The sequence below is a fragment of the Xenopus laevis genome, chromosome 6S (genome assembly GCF_017654675.1).
Source record: "Xenopus laevis strain J_2021 chromosome 6S, Xenopus_laevis_v10.1, whole genome shotgun sequence".
Taxonomy (NCBI): Eukaryota; Metazoa; Chordata; class Amphibia; order Anura; family Pipidae; genus Xenopus; species Xenopus laevis.
In genome coordinates, this window is record NC_054382.1 from 133,557,412 (window position 1) to 133,573,264 (window position 15,853).

Sequence of the window (15,853 nt, forward strand, 5' to 3'; positions counted from 1 at the left end):
ATTCTTTTATTTTTGGGTTAACATTCCCTTTAACCAGCCCCCCCCCCCCCAAAAAAAAAGTAAAGCGTTCTATGGGTCTAATGTGGGGGCTTAATTCACAGAAATCATGTGTATTTTTATCCCAAGCTTATCACAGAGAAAGCACCAAAAAACACCCACATTTTTAACATGAGACCAAGGAATAGGGGGTTGTGTTGACCATAATTTTTGGGTATTGTTTTCAATTTACAAATTTCTCATTCTGCCAAGTCACTGTTTGAAGAACATACGTAGTAAAACAAAATTCCAGCTCGCAGAGTTGCTTCTTATCTCAAAGCCAGACTATAGCTACACCTTAGGAAAGGGACGGCTTTTTTATACAGAACTGTCTCCAAAATGACTCCATTTATTATTATTAACATTTATTTATATAACACCAGCCGATTTTGCAGTGCTGTAAAGTAAATGTGTTTATACAACTAAGTCACATGAATTACATACATTGGAGTTACATACATCACAACCAATACCGGTTTAAAAGGTGAGGAAGGCCCTGTGCAAAGGAGCTTACAATCTAAAGGGAAGGGAATAAGACACAAGGTGTGGGAGTGGGCAAGATCAGAATTGAGTGGGTGAGAGATGTGGTACTGTATGTGGTATTGCATTTGGTAGTTAAGCAGAGTGAGGGGAGGCTTCTCTAAAGAAGTGCATTTTACAAAGAGCAAGGTAAGTTTAAGGGGAAAACGAAAAAAAAAAAACCTTCCCACTTGATAACAGTTACAAAAACAGTTTTCTCATGATAACTAAATATTTGATACACCGCCTATTTATTGTGCTCATGTTGAGTAAAGGTGGGTATAAACTGAGCTGATACTTGCTCAAGCGGTTGCAGTTACTAGTGACTGTCATACATTTCTAGCACCATTCACGTGTCCCCTGCAACTGACAGTTGGCTGGGGGGGGACTATAGGCCACTTGAAGGCTTGTGTTTTCTGGTGGATATTTACAGTTTGTCGAATTTCAAGTGGGGAAAAGAAGTCATCACCTAGAACTGCCAGAAAGTTGAGAAAAGTTCATTGTCTCTATGTATTCCCTGCTTTAAATGCCCAATAAGCCTAAGTGCTCCAGCGCACAAATACAGTGCTACAGTTTATTTTAGGAGAATACACTAATGTATGGCTTGGTTTTTTTTCTTCATTTTTAGCGTTGGGGTGGTTACCCGTTTGGTTACCTGTGTAGGGAGGCCATATCACCACCCAGGCACCCAAGAACTGCTGCACTAAAACTGCTGCCCTAGAGTCAGACCCTTGGGTGCCTGTGACAAATAATTATTCACACCCCTCAACCAAAAAAAAAGAAAAAAAAACAACAGAGCCCGCCCCAGGTCTATCAGCCCTACAAATATCCGTCTTTCTCTTTCTGTTCCCTGGTGGTTGTGACTTTTGAAACAATGTAGCAGAAGCAGCAGTAGAACAGAAGTAGACTACAAGGCTGACCTGTTACATGGATTAAAGGGACATATCCAGCAGTTCAGGAAGGGGCTGATAGACTTAAATGATAAATACATTTAGAAATAAGTACAATTAGTGACAGGGTCACAGGTGGGCAGTGGAAGGCGTCACAGAGGTGTAAGAGAGCAAGCTCTGTAGACAAGCAGTTCCACTTCTCACACACCAGCGCATATCCCCACTGGGGCACTGTATCACATTAGTTACTATGTGACGTCTCACACCAGGAATCCTTATGTATATACGGTGCGTGTTTAACCTGTATGAATATGAAGGGGCCTTTCACTCACAGCCTAGGGCCCCACTCTCAACGTCAGTGTTATCCCTGCCTCACACACATTAATTTGGGGGTTCTGTCTCCTCTTCCCTCCCAGGTGAGTCCTACCCCGACCCTGCCAGGTGCTGCTCCTGTTGGACACACACACATATATATATATATACACTGATACAGAAACACATACACACATAGACAGATATATATATATATATACACACACATACTGATAACACAAATACAGACACATACACACATAGACAGACACACATAGACATATATATATATATATACACACACACACACACACACACACACACACTGATACAGACATAAATAGTGACACAGTGAGACACACAGAATGGCCCCTGAGGGCCACAGGTAAGGGCCGGGCCTGTCACACAGCAGGGGGGCCTCTCACTGACACACTAGGGCCCAATAGTAGTTCTGTGTGTGACTAAAACTAAATGAATTGCCACAGTTACAGTTAAGACACGTGTTTGGCCCCTCAGAGGACACGGCCTACTTTCCCCGTTCTCTCCCCTCACGTTACTCCGCAGCCTCTCCAGAGAACCAGGCCTTCCCGACACCCTGCGGCCTCCCCATCCCCCGTATGAGGCCAGCGTTCCCGGAAAGTGTTCCATGCGGAAGACATAAGAAAAAGCCACGCGCTCGGTACGTTCCCACCCCAGTGTCCCGGTTCCCGCCCTACCTGGCACGGTGTGAGGAAGCGCGGGCTGAGCGGGCGGCGCAAGCAAGGGGCAGCGTCACGTGACCCCCTCCCCGCCACAGCTGGTTCCTGCTCACGTGACATGGCCGGCCCAGTGACGTCACTCAGCGGCTTATGCTCTCGCTTGTCCTGGCGAGTTCCACCACGTGACTCGTGGCCTGTGCCAGTCTGTACCACGTGACCAGCTGCCCCTCACTTCCGTACTATCTATTTATGTGACGCGCATTCGTGCCCTGCGCCTTATTTTAGGGCCAGGCTCTTGAGTTTGTTGTATCCCATCTCCTCACTCACTGTCCCTCACACACAGTATTGTCCTGTGCCCCATGATACACCATGTGTGGCCTACACTTCCTGCTGGTGCCCCTCTGTTGCCCAGCTGACTGTACATATTGTATAAATAATCTATTTTTTGTTTCAATTCAAATACAATTTAGAAAATGCGCCCCTTCCTCTGTCCCTCCCCCACTGACACTGATCCAGGCCCTCATCCTCTCCTGGACAGACTATTGTCTCATTATTATTAACATGTATTTATATAGCGCCAACATATTGCGTAGCACTGTAAAGTAAATGTGATTATACAACTACATCACATGAATTCTATACATAGAACATATGGAGTTACATACATCACAGTCAATACCGGTACAAAAGGTGAGGAAGGCCCTATGCAAAAGAGCTTACACTCTAAAGGGAAGCGAGTAATACACAAGGTGTGGGAGTGGGCAAGATCGAATTAAGTGGGTGAGAAATGTGGTACTGTATGTGGTGTTGTGTTTGGTAGTTAAGCAGAGTGAGGGGAGGCTTCTCGAAAGAAGTGCGTTTTCAGAGATTTCTTGAAAGCAAGCACTTCTGGAATGCTTTACCATCATGCATCAGGAGAGCTCCCACATTAACATTCTGCTCTAAGCTCCTCAAGCACCACCTTCTAAATGAACCGCGTCCCTAGTCTTCCTGTGCTGCAACACAAACGTATCAACTGCACTTATACCCCTCCCCATTTTTATTTCTGTCTGTGTCCTTTTTCTTAATAGATTGTAAGCTCCTTGGGGGCAGGGATCTTATCCCAGTTGTGTATTGATAGCCCTAAACTCTTCAGCATAGAATATCATTTGTTACTGTATAACTTTATATAACTATACCCCTGTCTTGTGCAGTTGTGGTGCTATATAAATAAATACATACAATCCCATAGTATGAACCAAGGAGGCAGCTTTCACGTATACGGTAGGTAAAGAGGCTGCTGTACTTTATACTTTGCTTCTCCAGTTGGCCAGGGCACAGTTAACCCTCTGGCTGATGTTGCAATTACTGACCAATTGTTATTCTTAGTAAAAGTAACATATGTGATAATGTAGTGTTTCCCTGCACTGATAAAACGGGTGTTTTACCTTCAGAAACTTTACAATAGTATAAACAAGCTGCTGTGTAGCCATGGGGGCAGCCATTCAAGCACAGGATACACAGTAGATAACAGATACATACTACTATAGTTTATATAAACAAGCTGCTGTGTAGCCATGGGGGCAGCCATTCAAGCACAGGATACACAGTAGATAACAGATACATACTACTATAGTTTATATAAACAAGCTGCTGTGTAGCCATGGGGGCAGCCATTCAAGCACAGGATACACAGTAGATAACAGATAAGTACTACTATAGTTTATATAAACAAGCTGCTGTGTAGCCATGGGGGCAGCCATTCAAGCACAGGATACACAGTAGATAACAGATAAGTACTACTATAGTTTATATAAACAAGCTGCTGTGTAGCCATGGGGACAGCCATTCAAGCACAGGATACACAGTAGATAACAGATAAGTACTACTATAGTTTATATAAACAAGCTGCTGTATAGCCATGGGGGCAGCCATTCAAGCACAGGATACACAGTAGATAACAGATAAGTACTACTATAGTTTATATAAACAAGCTGCTGTGTAGCCATGGGGGCAGCCATTCAAGCACAGGATACACAGTAGATAACAGATACGTACTACTTTAGTTTATATAAACAAGCTGCTGTGTAGCCACGGGGGCAGCCATTCAAGCAAAGGATACACAGTAGATAACAGATAAGTACTACTATAGTTTACATAATCAAGCAGCTGTGTAGCCATGGGGGCAGCCATTCAAGCACAGGATACACAGTAGATAACAGATAAGTACTACTATAGTTTATATAAACAAGCTGCTGTGTAGCCATGGGGACAGCCATTCAAGCACAGGATACACAGTAGATAACAGATAAGTACTACTATAGTTTATATAAACACGCTGCTGTGTAGCCATGGGGGCAGCCATTCAAGCACAGGATACACAGTAGATAACAGATAAGTACTACTATAGTTTATATAAACAAGCTGCTGTGTAGCCATGGGGGCAGCCATTCAAGCACAGGATACACAGTAGATAACAGATAAGTACTACTATAGTTTATATAAACAAGCTGCTGTGTAGCCATGGGGACAGCCATTCAAGCACAGGATACACAGTAGATAACAGATAAGTACTACTATAGTTTATATAAACAAGCTGCTGTGTAGCCATGGGGGCAGCCATTCAAGCACAGGATACACAATAGATAACAGATAAGTACTACTATAGTTTATATAAACAAGCTGCTGTGTTGGCATGGGGGAATTTTAGAAGTTCAAATTATTTCATCAATAACATACCATTCAACTTTTGATAAATAACCCCCCCCCAAGGGGCAGATTTACTAAGGTTTGAATGGTAAATTAGAATTTTCTAATTAGTTTTTTTGGTCAAAACTCACAAATTCGAATTTAAAACCACCAGCTCGAATTTGAATGTGAGATTTATCACACCTCGACCCTGGAAACAGTTCTGAATCAACTATTCTCCACCTAAAACAAGTTTGGTTCAAACATGACGTTCCATAGTCTCCAATGGGAGAAAAAAAAATCGTGCGGCAAAAGTTTAGGTTTTTTTGGGAGTCAAATTCGATTTGAGTTTTCGGATCAGGACTATTCAATTGAATTTTAGATCTTCTAATTTTTTTATAAAGACCATACCATTCAAAATTTATTGAAGTTTCACATTACTCTAAAATTCAACCTATGATAAGTAACCCCCCTAATAACTATAATGTGTGGGAAGACAGCACTTAGCACTTTATTTGAGCAACGTAATTAACAGGCTCTTCAATCCTAAAAACATCTTTGTTATTATAAGAAACAGCAAAACAACAAAAATCTATAAGCCATTAATAAAATATGAAAATGATTTTTTAATTTCCCCCTATTTATTTTACTTAATGGAACAGAAAACAGTTTATTGAACAGAGCCAAAAACAAAATGTAAATATTTTTTTTTCTTTAATTGTAATTGATTCGGAGCCTTTGAGGATGGCATCTCTGACACATAAAAAGGCGAAATAAAAATGAATACACTGACTTTCAATTAGACGGTGGTATTACAAATGGGCTGTCACTATGATACACATTGTGTAAAAACTCTTCAAACACATTAACTCTGGCAGCGAATATAAATAATGGATTTGCTTTGTTAATAAAGATAAATAATAAAATGAGATATTCCCTGTCAAAGCTATTAAGTAATATTATCTTAAAAGCAAATGAATAGGGGCATTACTCACATCTGTTGGGACTTTCTTTACATTGGAATATCATTTTAAAAGGGAATCAAGAAAAATTTAAATAAAAGGAAGAATTAGAAAATGAAATAGCACGGCGCGGAGTTATGGCCGTATTACAAGTATCTGCTCTTCATTGTTATATTACATTTTTTTTTAATTTGGGTTTTTATTAGGCAGTTTATGTTCCTATATTTCTAAGCTTCATTAATGGTGACAACACAAGTTTATATAGAGGAACTTTTCTGCCCATATAATCTGGTGATGGGATGAAATAAGATATTATTTCTTTGCACATGAATTACTGGCTGCCATTGTGATATTGCTTTATATATGAATTATTGCCATACGTCCTATCTGTAGCAATGAGAATCAAAACTGGGCACATTTTATAGAATGAAAGGGCAGGGCTTGCAAAAGTCTATTGAGCAAGGACCTTTCCACTTGTTGTATCAGTTATTTCTTGTATTGTTATATCTAATCCCATCTGTACTACAGTGCTTTATGAATACATGTTAATAATAATGTAGGGGACTGATAATTTAGTTATACTTTTTTTGTTTACAGACAGTCCCCTAATTGTTGGCCAGGAGGAGTGTTTGCAGGGGCGTCACTACAGAGGAAGCATAACCTGCAGTTGCAGAGGAAGCCCAGGAAGAGTAGGGGCCCCATGAGGCCCTTATTCATATACAATTTCAATTAATATTGGTAAAACAGGTTAACTCCTTTTTGGGGGCCTGAAAAGTAATTTGCTGTGGGGCCCAGTAATATCTAGTTACGCCATGGGTCATTGTTCTATTGTATAAATGGTAGAAACCAATTGGGCTTGCTCTATTTCTTCTTGGATTCCACCTGGGCAGCAGGGTGGAAGAAGATAAGAGCCTGGGTGGAGGCAGACCCAGTAAGGAAAGTTAGTTGTGAGGATTAGTGATGGCCGAATAAATTTGGCAGGCACGAAATTGTGCCGAATTTACGCGTTTGGCCGCTGGCGAAAGTCGTTTGCACCAAAACTGTCGCACGTCAACATTATTCGGACGCCCATTAACTTTAATACGGGCATCAAAATTTGAGTTTCGCAACTTTTTCGCCGTTTCACGTGAAATTCGTGAATTTTACCCCGTTTCGCTGAAAATTCACAAATTTTACGCCATTTCGCGGGAAATTCACAAGTTTTTCGGCGAAAAGGGACAAATTCGCCTATCACTGGTAAGGATATCTGTTTTTAAAGGGATACTGCTCCAGCACACTTCTACACTGAAATCTGTTTTTCAAAAGAGCAAACAGATTCATGTAATTTTGAGATCTGACATGTAGCTGTACATGCTGTCAATTTCCCAGGCGCACTCAGTCATGTGACTTTTGCTGTCACTCTTAAAGGGATACTGTCATGGGAAAAAAAAAAATTTTTCAAAATGAATCAGTTAATAGTGCTGCTCCAGCAGAATTCTGCACTGAAATCCATTTCTCAAAAGAGCAAACAGATTTTTTTATATTCAATTTTGAAATCTGACATGGGGCTAGACATTTTGTCAATTTCCCAGCTGCCCCAAGTCATGTGACTTGTGCTCTGATAAACTTCAATCACACTTTACTGCTGTACTGCAAGTTGGAGTGATATCACCCCCTCCCTTTTTCCCCGTAGCAGCCAAACAAAAGAACAATGGGAAGGTAACCAGATAACAGCTCCCTAACACAAGATAACAGCTGCCTGGTAGATCTTTGAACAGCCCTCAATAGTAAAAACCCATGTCCCACTGAGACACATTCAGTTACATTGAGAAGGAAAAACAGCAGCCTGCCAGAAAGCATTTCTCTCCTAAAGTGCAGGCACAAGTCACATGACTGGGGCAGCTGGGAAATTGACAAAATGTCTAGCCCCATGTCAGATTTCAAAATTGAATATAAAAAAATCTGTTTGCTCTTTTGAGAAATGGATTTTAGTGCAGAATTCTACTGGAGCAGCACTGTTAACTGATTCATTTTGAAAATAATTTTTTTTCCCATGACAGTATCCCTTTAACTGCTGCACTGCACGTTGGAGTGATTTCACCACCTCCCTTCTTCTTCCCCCATCCCAGCAGCTCATCAGCAGAAAAATGGGAAGGTAACTAGGTAACAGCTCCCTCCCCCACTCCCACACCTTGTGTCACAACTCCTTACCCTTTTAGACTGTAAGCTCTTTTGCAAAGATCCTTCTCTTTTGTATTGGTTACCATGTATGTAATACTGTATGTTTTTGTTTGAACACATTTTGCAGCACCGAGAAATTTGTGGGCACTTTAAAAATACATAATAATTTGTCATTTTTGACAGTCTATCATGGAAATATATTCTTTCTACCCTGCTACAGCGCAAATACTAAGATATGAATAGAAGAGTGGTGGAGAGGAAAAGGAAAGCAGAAGATGAAATAAAAATGACAAGGTAATGATGGTGAGGAGCAGCCTGTGTATGAGAGGCATCTTGAGATGATTGTGAGAGCCATGCTTTACATTTTGTTTCCAAAGACATTCGAGCGCTGGTCGGTGATGTCACACGTGATGTTCAATAAAGGGCATCCAGTCACCTGGTGCAAATGATGTCATGATGTGGTCATTTTGAAACATTATAATCCCATTTGCCACTCCTTCCTCTGAAATGTAGAGGCTCATATATTAAGTGAATTTATTGGTAATAGAAGTTCTTAAAACCAAAATGAAACTCTGTTTCTCTTAAACCTCAAATACCATGAACGCCAATAAAAGATCTGATTATAAAAAGCACGAATGAAAATAGCCGCTGAGCAATCTGGGAAAAAAAAAATCTGAAAACCTTGACACTGTGTGAACAAACAAAGAAACGTTCAGATCTCCAAAAACCTCTAAAATCACGAATGAGAGACCAATCTCTCCAAGAAAAGACTGAACTTCCATGGACCTCTACGTGACCGTGACAGCTTTTACTTGCTGTACTTTTGTGTTTGTGGATTTTATGGCTTTTACACTTGATGACGGACAAAAAAAAAAATCGTTGATTATAAGAAAAATATGATTGTTTGTGCAAAAAAAAACAAACAAAAAAAGTTAGAGTTGCTCCAGAGATTTTTCTTGAATGCAGTTGGCCCCAGAATCATCCTACATTGTGAAAACAAGCATATAGCTTATTAGGTTAATGTTTCTTTTGAATAAACCTTGAGCAGCTGAAACACACCAGGCCACGGTACTTGCCTCAGGGTGCTGAGATATAAAATGCAAGTTTCCTAATGGGAAAATTTTAAAAGTAATTGGGAGACTACAATGAGAACACTTGTAAGTTCCACTTTATTATTATTATTATTACTAGGGGTATTGAAAAAGGAGGCCCATACAATGAACGGAGGCCTTCTATACAGCATACCTACACATGTTCTATTAGAGACCACAGCTTTGCCTTTTTATTTAAAGCTATTTCTGCCTTTAAAGAATGGAAATAGGTCAGCATACATTTTAGATTTAAGCCTCACCTGTTAGAAATTCTATGTATATACTCAGATGTGAAAGATCTCTAGCTCTTCTCTTTATCCGTGTAGCTGTGAAGAATCTCACCTGAGCAGATAATTCCTGCTGGTTATCGAGGCTTGTACGTCTGTGATTGTCATAATGTTTCATAACTTTATCTAGAAATGTAACATTTCTAACAGAATTACCTTTGTACTCCTCTACTGTCTTGGTTGCCTCTGTGTTGATGGTGATATCAAAGTTGATATACTTATTTCATTTAATTACCAAAAGGGAGTTCTGTGACCATATACTATAAAGGCCCAAGACTGCAGGCTGAGATACAGGTTAGAATGGAACGCTGTCCAAAAGAGAGTATGAGAAAAAGAGATACAAGGGATTGTAATAATAAGTCATAAGATGATTGAAATGTTGTTGTGTTCACTGTGTAGCCTTTCAGAATTCTGTATGTGATCCTAAGGCTCCAGAAACAGGTGGCACATTAACAGCAACTTTCTGCATGTTTATTCAGCAATGAACATATAACTTTACACACCAAACATCAGAGTGCAACCATGCTGTGCAAGAGAGAGGGAGGGGAGCAAGGTTGCCAGATTTACATTTCAAAACCAGTCAAAGACTATCAAAAAAGTAGCCAAAAGCCATTTTAAAAGTAGCCCAAAAATAGCCCAATTAATACACTGAACAATCAATATGAGAACAGCATATACTGTAGAAGCAGCTAACTATAATACTATTTGTATGGCACATGTGAATATTACATACCTGCAGTGTCAGACTGGCCCACAGGGATACCAGGAAAACTCCTGGTGGGTTCAGGGGTCAGTGGGCCTCTTGCTTCTCACCATTTCGCCTATTTCATGGTCATTCCCTATTTCACAAAGAGGCTTAAAAATGCAATAAAATAGTATAGTATTGTCACGTTTGGCACCCTATATCCAGAACCCAAGATAAGCTCTCTGGTCTCGGCTCTCACTTCTGCCTTTAACCGCCGCCTTTCACCTCGGGAGGAGCCCTCGGCTAATTGGATCCCGCCAGGTCTTAACAGAGAGAGGAGCAAAGCTAACGGTTCTGGACAAGCAAATGGGTGCGATAGTCTCACCAGGATAGTGGAAGGAAGAACACCACCAGGAACAGGCAGGCCGGGCCAGCACAAGCAGATAGAATGGTCAGACAGGCCAGAATCAGGATAGAGAGCGTAGAATAGTTGATGGACAGGCAAAGGTCGGGTTGGAGAGATCAGAATAGTCACAGACAGGCAGGATCAGGATTGGAGAGATCAGAGTAGTAAATCAGGCAGGCAAGGGTCAAAACACAATAGATCAGTCAGGATTCACAAGGAACTAACACCCAGGAACTTCTAAATAGAACCTAACAACGGGCAGTGTGCTGCAAACTAAATTCCCCCTTTAAACTATTTGAATTTGGCTCCATTGCGTGCTGAAGTCTCATGGCAGCGCACTGCACCGGACGTGTGCGTGGCACGTGCCTTAGAGGAAGCCGGCACAGGAGAGAAAGGAGCAGCGCAGCGTGCGTCCACCCCGAGGATGCGGCGGTGGACCCCGCTGCCCACTAGACCACCAGGGTAAGGCTTCATTACAAGTATGTAGAGAAAAGAGACTAGGAGAATCAAGAGGTTGAGTGAGGAGAGGAGGTATAGTAGTTTGGAAAGTGGGCCCTCAACCTAAGGTTTTTTGGTGGGCCCCTGGCGTCCCAGTCCGACACTGCAAACCAGATGCAGCGGGCTGCAGGCTATAGATTGGGAATGATTGGCTAGAACTGCAGCAAATAGAAATTTCTACACCTTTCTACTCCAATTGCATTATGGGTATTGTAGTCTCACATTAACCTTGGCTGAAGGCCTTTGCTAAATAAAAACTATATTGCCCAAAATGCAATGGGTTGGCACACTAGGGGGAAAAACATTGGTTCTTTTCAAAGTACAAACCCGGCAAGGCTTCAAAAACTAGTCCAAATCAGTGCCCTGGCTAGATTGTACTTTGTAAATCCGCCTGGGCCATAAATTAGTAGCCCAACATGGTGGAAAAAATGAGATATAGCAAAGCAGGAACTGGAGAAAAACTGCTGCAGGTGCAGCACAGCGCCCTCTATATGACTCCAGTGGTAAAGTCACAGACAAATACACTACAAATCTATGGAAGAAATAGTAATACAAGGGCACAAGAGAAAAGATAACTGGGAATAATATAACAGAATTGGAAAGTGGAATTAAAAAAACAAACAGCTCAGCAGAAGGAAAATGGGAAGCAGAAGAAAACAAGGGGTGTATAAAGTAAAAATGAAAGTATCCCCTTTACTTATGAATCTGCTTTATATATTCAGTGAGCTTCAATTATTAATTTGTGCAAAGTGTACAGAATATATGAAATTAATGGTGTATTCTTTTTACCTAACTAATTGGTACCAGAGCAATTATCAAGTGATAAGCAAGGGTGTACAATTTGCACCCAGATCTACGGGCGTCATGAGGTACACATAGAGGCCCATTTATCAAAGGTCGAATTTTCGCATTCATGTGAATTTTTTTTTCATTCGAATATACTTAAAATTTGACTTGTAGGTTATTTAAGAAACAATTTGAATGGCTACTATTTGATCAAATGGTTCCAACCCGAAAATATTAATCATATTCGATTCATATCCGATTTGTGCGAATCAAGTTTTTCTCCCGAAAAATGAAACTCGCATGTCAGGAAGGCTTTTAATATCTCCAAATGGCTCCTCTGCCATTGACTTGTACATGAACTCGGCAGGTTTTAAGTGGCGAATATTTGAATTAGAACTGTTTCCATGGTTGAAGTTTGCTAAATCTCACATTCGAATCATCTAAAATTTTAATTCAAATTTACTATTCGACCCTAAATCTGCCCTATAGTCACCAAAAAAATTTAAGTTGTGCATGGGAGTATGATCAGTGTCGGACTGGCCCACCTGGATACCAGGAAAAGTCCCGGTGGGCCCAGTTGTCAGTCTTCATGGCCGTTCCCTATTTCAATGAGAACAGAGGCTAAATAGATGTAATAATAGATTATAGAATGTAAAGAAAAGAGACTAGGGGAATAGAGGTTAAGCGAGGAGAGGAAGAATAATAGTACTGAGAGTGGGCCCCTGGTCTAAGGTTTTTGGCTGGGATCCTGGTCTAAGGTTTTTGGCTGGGCCCTTGGTCTAAGGTTTTTGGGTGGGCCCCTGGGCTAAGGTTTTTGGTTGTGCCCCTGGTCTAAGGTTTTTGGGTAGGGATGCACCGAATCCAGGATTCGGTTCGGGATTCGGCCAGGATTCGGCCTTTTTCAGCAGGATTCGGATTCGGCCGAATCCTTCTGCCCGGCCGAACCGAATCCGAATCCTAATTTGCATATGCAAATTAGGGGCAGGGAGGGAAAATGCGTGACTTTTTGTCAGAAAACAAGGAAGTAAAAAATGTTTTCCCCTTCCCACCCCTAATTTGCATATGCAAATTAGGGTTCGGATTCGGTTCGGTATTCGGCCGAATCCAAAAAAGTGGATTCGGGGGTTCGGCCGAATCCAAAAAAGTGGATTCGGTGCATCCCTATTTTTGGGTGTACCCCTGGTCTAAGGTTTTTGGCTGGGATCCTGGTCTAAGGTTTTTGGCTGGGCCCTTGATCTAAGGTTTTTGGGTGGGCCCCTGGTCTAAGGTTTTTGGGTGTACCCCTGGTCTAAGGTTTTTGGCTGGGCCCCTGGTCTAAGATTTTTGGCTAGGCCCTTGATCTAAGGTTTTTGGGTGGGCCCCTGGTCTAAGGTTTTTGGGTGTACCCCTGGTCTAAGGTTTTTGGCTGGGCCCCTGGTCTAAGATTTTTGGCTAGGCCCCTGGTCTAAGGTTTTTGTCTGGGCCCCTGGTGTCCCAGTCCGACACTGGGTATGGATGCAGAGGAATTTCTGGTGTAAAACAAAATGCTCTGTAATCTTGCACATGTACCTGTTGTCACATTATCAACACAAACAGAATCATATATTGTTTTGGGGTTCACACATCTCATCCTTGCACCCACCAATGCTCCCATGGAACCATTTACCCCTCTCTCTCCCTGTGATCACAACATTGAGCAGATCCTCATACTGAGACCTAACCAGCCAAAAACACGCCAGTGAAAATATCACATTTTATGTTGCCTGACACAGTTATAAAGCAGAATATATAATGCAATAACTAGAGCCATAAAACTCCTAATTACAGTTAAGGCAGGTACCATTTCGTCTCATTCTTATACTTTATGGTACTTACTGGAGCTGGTGTTCTTTAATTTTATGTACATTATGTTGGACATCTTTACATTGCTAGACGCAGTGAATAAGAAAGTATATAATTTGTGTTTTAATTCAGTGGAGTTTTTCTTTAAAGGAAGAATGCATTTTGGAGACCAAGAAAAGCCCCTGGTGGGGGTAGAACTCTTCAGCTGGAGGGATGGTTCAATGCAAGCAGACAAGTGAACTAGATGCTTAATTTATTGTAGAGTCTGCTTTGATGTTCCTACCCAGAGTCTAGTTCAAGTGCATTTTCAGAGGGAATGAGTCCACCTCAGAACCTTTAAAGAATAGAAAGGATGGGGCACGGCTAGTGCCTTTCATTATTAGTCTTATGTCACTATTGGACTTTTGATCTCGGCTGCTGAGTAGGGGGATCACTGCAGGAAACCTCCCATTCATTTCTCTAGAAAGAACCAGCCGACCACGAACGTTGCCCGAAAATTAATTTACTCTATGAAAGGAAACAGCATGGGACCTTCCTTTTATTACAAAAATCTCTTCTCGTCATTATTTCAGCAAAATAATGAATATTCGGCACTCGTGGGAGATTTGATGAAATATATTTCATTTTGGGGGGGGGGTTTATTTGCTGCAATATATACAGATTGCTTTTCCATACCGATGAACTCTCAAGGCTAATAATATTCACTAGTCTGCTTTCCCAAACACAGGTTCCTGGTACAAGGAATATTGAGTTTAAGGGAGTTATTTATCGATTAGATGTAAGTTTTTGTTTACTCTAATAAATTCGAATGTACTCACAACTCGAATGGGTGGCAGTTTATGAAAAAACTCGAATGTCTAATATTCCATTGAACAGTCCCGACTCGATAATCGAAATCGAATTTGAATCGGGTTTTCCTCCTAAAAAAAGCTTGAATGTCAGGAAGGCTATTCACATCTTCAAAAGCTTCAAAGGACCTCTGCCAGTGACTTGTAAATCAGGTTTTAGGTGGTGAATCTTTAAATTAGAACTGTCTCCTCGGTCGAGGGGCGATAAATCTCACATTTGAATTTACATTCCAATTGTTTTTTTTAAATTTGAATTTGTGAGTTTGGATACAAAAAAAATAAATTAGAAGATTCAAATTGGAATTTACCGTTTGAACCTTAATAAATCTGTCCCTGATACAACTGAATGTTAATGAAATATCTTTTATGTTTTATGTGTTTTGTTTTTATTATTTTATACCTTGAGATATTTTTTTTCTTTAACATTTAATACCAATCTCTGTATTACACATATTAATGTTCTGTTCCTTAATTCCTCATAACTCTTTTCTGTTTTTCCCCTTTTGGTCCTTTCTTCATTTTGGTTGTTTTTCTGCCATTGTTATATCCCCCCTTTCCTTATATTTTCCTTTTGGCTCTCATCTTGTCTTGTTTCCTTTTAGAATTTGCCCCCCAGTCCCATCACTATTTTATTTTTGCATTACTTATCCCCCCTGTTCTACTACTTCTTCTTGCAGGGATATATTCAGATATCTTAAAGGAAAAGTTCTCTTTTGCATTTGATGTTATTTTCTTATTGGGGAGAACATATACAACTCCTTATACATTTTTTTAAGGAGCTGTACATGACCAAAACAAAGTTCAGAGTAAAATTTTGTTAACTCCTTGCCTCTCCGCTACATATAATATACATGTAGAAATATCATACAGCACATCTAATCTAAAAACCCATTGATTCAGGGTTGGACTGGGCTGGTCAGACACCCAAAACCCAGTGGGCCCCACCAACTCAGAGCTGAGAGCTTACCATTCCCTGGCCCCAATTTGGCAACAACAAGATACACGCAGGTGCCTGTGGGCCGACCAAAGATTTTTATCATCCACCATCGCTAGTGGGAGAGGGCCCCAGGGAGAAAAAAAAAGCTAAGGTGGTATTTAGGAGGAGAATAAAGAGAGAGAAATTATTTTCCAGGACAACATTGCTCTTAAAGGAGAACTAAAGCCTAACTAAAGAAGTAGGTAGAAAT

The 15,853-nt window shown here is 40.8% G+C and overlaps 1 protein-coding gene across 2 annotated transcripts in view; it reads right to left on the reverse strand.

Moving 5' to 3' along the window:
- The window catches only part of tsnare1.S (t-SNARE domain containing 1 S homeolog), a 173,145-nt gene extending 170,491 nt beyond the window's left edge, over positions 1 to 2,654 (reverse strand). The window contains exon 1 of one of the 2 annotated variants that reach the window (XM_041568039.1): positions 2,474 to 2,654. The gene's annotated coding sequence lies outside the window, so the exon portion shown is untranslated. The remainder of the gene's footprint in view (positions 1 to 2,473) is intronic. The other variant, XM_041568037.1, reaches the window with a different exon arrangement.
- Positions 2,655 to 15,853: the final 13,199 nt, after the last annotated feature.